General features: G+C 29.8%; 1 protein-coding gene across 1 annotated transcript in view; it reads right to left on the reverse strand.

Moving 5' to 3' along the window:
• LOC105209110 (allatostatin-A receptor-like) overlaps positions 1 to 4,711 on the reverse strand; it is a 54,653-nt gene extending 49,942 nt beyond the window's left edge. Inside the window, exon 1 of the mRNA XM_054231096.1 lies at positions 4,241 to 4,711. The gene's annotated coding sequence lies outside the window, so the exon portion shown is untranslated. The remainder of the gene's footprint in view (positions 1 to 4,240) is intronic.
• Positions 4,712 to 6,097: the final 1,386 nt, after the last annotated feature.

The raw sequence follows: 6,097 nt of genomic DNA on the forward strand, positions 1-6,097 counted from the left end.
CACATGCCTAAACACTTCGAAGCTTCCAAGAAACCCTAAATATATTTAATATATTTGAGTAATTTCAGGTTTACTGGCCGAATGTGAAAATTATTTCCTCATTGAAATTATTAAGTTCTAAAGTGTCTAAATGTTCTTAGTTAATAGAAGAAAAAGTGTAGAAAAAAGAAAATGATGAAAATATTAAAAACCGGTCGTACTTTGATGGCTTGTTGTTCTTCCAACATACGGTTCAACGCTTCTATTGGTTTTGGCCTTAAATCCAATTGTACAACCCTTCTAGCATGACACTTTTTGCCAGCACGACCAGTGCGTATACGCAACTATTAGCATACAGAAGAGTAGCGGTATGTAAATGATGGACGGATGTATCTAACAAGTACTCACATTACGAAATAAGTGGTATAAGATGAGTAATGTAAAGAAAAAGAAAAACTAGTGAACTTCCCTTGAAGGTTATGTGGTCGTCTCTTGATTGTTTGGTATGTGGCTTTTCTCTATCAGATTGAATGACTTTTACCATCACGTCTCTGAAATGTCTACCAACAAATGTTATTTGTTACTGAGCGCTTAGTGCGATAAAAATGTGCAAATGTTCTAAAAGTATATGACCATCGAGTTTCTGGATGTTACATTAACATATATGCAGGAATGTAAGTGCTATGCTCTGCTTATAAATATACAACTGTGTGTGTTCGAATACTAATGTATTTGCGCAGATATCTGTTAAAGGAGAACCAATTCAATTCCAATGAAGTATAACAGTTGTGTTAATAGAGATTTTTATTTGCATTTACATATTTATTATCAAGCTGTTATCGAATGCTGTTAATCTAATATAAACATTACTTTAAATAGGAATGTAAATAATTATTCCTTTGATAAGCATGAATGTACATCGTAGCAGAACTTACATATCTTAAGGTCTCAATACCATTCAAACACCTACTGATCATTGTTATTGATAATATTCACTTTGAAAAACTGTAGGTCTTCTGAAGCCGTTTTTATTATTAAATATTATTTTATGTTGAATTACTGAGTAGCCTCTTCGAAAATATTTTTAAATGCAAACAGCCATAATCCTCTTCTGTGAATGTAATATTTTGCGTTCAAAATATAATTGATTTTCTGTACTCATTGTGCGTGCGTGCTTTACGATTATAGTATAATGCAAAACGCATGCTTTAGTTAGTTAATATCAGCGTCGCGAGTCTGCCAGTCAGTGGAAGTTACGTTTACGTACTGTATGTGAGCCGTTTGATATTCGGATTTATCATTGCTTCAAGCGTAGATTATATTATGTACAAGACAATTAGCAACCTTACTGCAATATACTAAGTATAATCATATCATCGTTTTTGTAAAGCACTTTTCTTCAAATATGTATCCAAGTAATAAATAATAAACACTTCAATATTTTTCCTTTTGAAATTTAATGACACATTAAACTGAGAAGAAGCTCTTTCAAAAACTTTGTTGCTAAGGCACTCCTCCTATAGAAATATATCTTTGCATATAGTTTTGCATATTGTGTATGTATAAAATCAAAATTACGAATGAAAACTTATATAAACCAGACCTACTCGCAAAAAGCTGATTCGCAAGCACAGCTCGGTTCGTTGGCAAGGTTACTTATACGTCATGGGTAACCAATTTGATTATTGTCCTTTATGCTCATTCAAGTCTATACCACTTTCGCCTTCGCTAAAAATGGTGAATACTGCTGTAAAAATATGTTTTCGTTTAAAGTATTTTTCCACGATGCAGACTTGGACTGGCTTAGTTTATACAGTGGAACTACTCTAACTCGAATCTCCATAATCCACAAAAAACTTCAAGTTAGAGAGACTTCGAGTTATAGAATTTTCATTAAAACATATAACTTTTCAAGAAGCTGTAAAATATAGATTTATGCCCAGCTTTATTTATTTACTTCGCATAAAGTTTTATGTACATACGTTAAAACCTGTATTTTGTAATTTTGTTTGTTGCAATTTGCTATTGTTTGGCTCTTGACGCTAGATGATGCCTTGTGCTAGATGATTTATGCAATCCATAATATTATATTTTTTGTTCGCCTCCGTACTATATAGAGGTACTCTTTTAAAATTCTGCCTCGATAGTAAAATTTTAAATTTTGTAATATGCCCTTGTCGAAAAGTTCGATTTATGGATGGAAATGTGTATGAAAGTTGCCTTCTATAGCCACTTCAAGAGTTCGAGTTATGGAGAACTTCGAGTTATGGAAGTTCCACTGTATATTAGTTTTTAATTTAATTGTAAAATTTTCAACTTGTTATTTGAGTTGAAAAGTGTTTACCAGTGTTCTGTATGGTCAGACAGTGTAAATTATTATTAAAAATCAGTGCTCTTCAAAATCAAAAATATTTTTTTTTTACTGAGAAAACTGTCCAATATAAGTGTGTTTAAGTGTATAAAAATGTTAAAAGTATAATTTTTCTATTGCAACATAATAACATTTTTATAAATCATGAATAATTTTAAAACAATTTTTAAATTACTTTGTTATATAGATTTTATTTCAATTCATTAGATCCTTTATATTAAGTTATAATTATATTCTTTTTCCGTTTCTCAGTTTTATTTATATATGCCCCACTGTATATTTGTAAAGGAGGTCCTTCTGTTGCATAAATGCAATTAAATTTATTAGAATTAATTTGCATATGTGCACTGGCCAGCTAGTGCTCTCCATTAACGCATGCATATTCATATCAAATACACTCCAAGTTACTTTCTGCTCATGTGTTCATATGTAGTTTTAACTAGCACTATTATTATTTTTAGTTAGTAGTCAGTTTTTTGGCTTTTACTCTAACTCAAAATGCTTGAGTGTTCTTAAAACACAAATTAAATGTCAACAATTAAGTCAAACAGTTTTATTTTCAAACAAAAGACCAAAAGGTCAATTATAAATATAAACAATTAAATTTTAACAAATTTTAGAGCACATTTTTAATTCAAGCCATATTAGAGGCCATTTTGCGTTGCGTTTTCAAATAAAATTTCATGCCAAGAGCAGTTAAACATTTTACACCAGGTAATAACGTTTTAAAATGTCATTCTGCCATCACAGCACTGGTCTTTACCGCTAGGGTGAATATCGTGATTTATTTATTTTATATTCCGTTAATTTTTATAGTAATGTTTTTTCGCTATATTTTACGGCCTTCTCGTTATAGCAGTTTCTTCACTCCCTAAATCCCTTCACTTTAGATAACGACTTTCATAAGTAGTTGAAAAGTGCCTCAAGAGCCATTGAGCCAAGTCATTTAATTTTATGTGCCAGTTTTTTAGGTGTGATATGATTTAAATTTTATACAAACGTGCTATGGAAACTTGAAATCACTAGGATAACCTGTTGTATAAACTTTGTAGCATGAATGGCGAAGAGTTTAGTGCAAGCTCCATTTTATATAGCTACTTTTTAAAACTTAAATACACTTTAGTGTGACTCGATATCATTTTTATTAATCCATATTGGCTTAGCGGCAGGCATTTATTATAAATATTTTTTTTATTAATATAATTGCCAAGTATCTTATATGTGGTTTAGAATAAATTTAATTTATCCTTTTATATTGCAAAAATATAAAAAAATAGTATATTTTTACTGAGATTTCAGCATCAATTCTTTGTGTAAATAATATTATCTCCTGCAGATTTTTTGTTAGTTCTAATTTCTTTGCTAATATTCTAACCTCAGAGTATATTGGTACTCATGAAAGAATTAATGTACATTTTTTTGTTTCCACAATGTTTTTTTTGTTTATTTACCCCCCTCAGCTGTTTAATCTGACATACATTGATGCGCACTACACAAGGAGGGTTGTAGAAAGTTTCGCAAATCTCTGAAGAAAAAGTTTTGCAACAGCGCCGCAAACTTGGTTAGAATTGATTACACAAGAAAACTATAAAGCGGGAAGGATATGTTGCGCCAAATAAAGATAAACAGAATTTTTTTTTTTTTTTTTTTAATTTAAGATTTTCATAAAAAATGTATTTTTTTCATAAATAATTTTTGTTTTGAGTTTTATAAAAATATTTGTTAAAAAGAACTCATGTAAACAATAAAAAATTAAAAATTTGCTTTCGAACAGATTTTCTCAAATTTGTCAGAATTTATTATTTCTACACTTAGAAAGTGTAAATCTCTTTGTATATGTTGATACTGAGTTTATTTGTAATTCGTTTTAATATTTTGATAAAAAATTACCTTAAAAATCTAATGAATTCACAGCTGCAAAAACTTTAAAGCGTGTTTTAAATATTAGGTGAGAGTTTAATTGGGTGACACATTTAGATTTTTAAACAATTTAATTTTTTTATAAATTTTTAGTATAATCCACACTGTTGAAATTTAGAATTCACTTAATTATCAATATTTATATATTATGTTAAAGCACATACATACAAACACTATTTTAGTCCAACATTATTTTACTTTTCCTTTATATGTTTTTTACAATTCAATAAAAAATATTTTTTAATTTCAAAATTTTCTCCATTTCATTTACAGTCCAACAGTTTCAGCTTCAAATATTTCACATCACCAAATCAACGCGCGCGCCACAAAGTGTCGGAAATCCGCAAAGTGTTTTTTTTTGGCTGTGAACAGCAGTTACTAATCGGATTTTTAATTTATGTGATTTAAATTTTTACCGTTAACTAGATCTTGCACATCCGCTCAGCGAGACAAACGAAAAGAAACTAAATAATGCAGCAGAAAACAGTGAAGCCAAAGACTGCGAATGCTAAAGAGTCCATTTGGGACGCGCATGATTTCCACATGTCCTTTAGGACAGAGAGGATGTCTCTGAGTGACAAATACGCTGAGTAAGTCTACGCTAAAGAGAGTGCAATGAGTGAAAGAGAACATACTCAAAGCTGGTTTTGTATAGAGAGCGGTGAGTGCAATTTATTTATTTCCATTTCAATTTCTCACTAAGATAACTCAATCACAACAAACTGAAAATAATAATAATATAATTTGAGTGTAGTACAGATAAGAGGGTTTCTGTAATTTATAGACTACACACATGACACCTATCCCCTTTGCATGTTAAATCTTTCGTATAAAATGTTTATAAAATTTATGAGGAAATCGGAGGTAATTGAAATTGTTTGAATAAGTTTGATAAATATCAGACATATCTAACGATTTTATGTTACTATACTATGATTTACTATACGATGATTTACTATAGACATAGTTTTTAGTTTCTCGCTAATATCCTGACATAATTTAAAGAAATATCACCGCTACATAAAATATAATCGTTGGAATAATTAAATAATTGACGAATGTATAAATGTAAATTTTTATGTTGTTGGCAGAAACTTTGAATATCTTTCCCAAATTATTATCTCCTTGTTTACCAAACCAGGTTTCTTCAACAATATATGTTATAGTTATGGACCTTAGCGACGTACATTATATAAATTAATCTAGATTGTTTATAAACATTGTTGCTGGCAACATTAAACAAAATCTACAAATAATTTTGTGCAACAACCACTTGTTGCTTCTTAAGATTCGCAAAACTGGTGTATATGGTTTACTGAGTATTATAGATATGTATGCATCCACTTATACTTTCTGTACATTTGCACGAGCGCATGCGCAATTCCCCACCCACAACATTTTCTCAATTTTCATGAATGAAACAAAAGTTGAATATCTACTGCGAATTAGTTTTGCGTATACACATACATATATTCGCACAAATGGTACTACAATCAGCTGATAGTAAATATCACCAGCTGACACCCTTTTATACAAGCACATTCTACAGGGTGGTCATCTACATTAGTTGGTAATTTCATTATAATAGTCCTACATTTATATTATACTTTTCTTAAAAAAATGTGTATGTGTTGCATAAATGGTAAAATGACAAAAAGTGTAATGTACATATGTCATTAATATGAAATGAAAATAGTCGTTTATTCAAATTAAGGTTTGCAATCCTAAGTAAACAAAGTCTTTTCATTTTGCCATTAAGAACTGTAAACTAAGTAATTTCTATTCTGTCACTTAATATTGAAAGTAAATATTTGCAAATCATGACTA

This window comes from Zeugodacus cucurbitae, chromosome 5 (assembly GCF_028554725.1).
Source record: "Zeugodacus cucurbitae isolate PBARC_wt_2022May chromosome 5, idZeuCucr1.2, whole genome shotgun sequence".
Lineage (NCBI taxonomy): Eukaryota > Metazoa > Arthropoda > Insecta > Diptera > Tephritidae > Zeugodacus > Zeugodacus cucurbitae.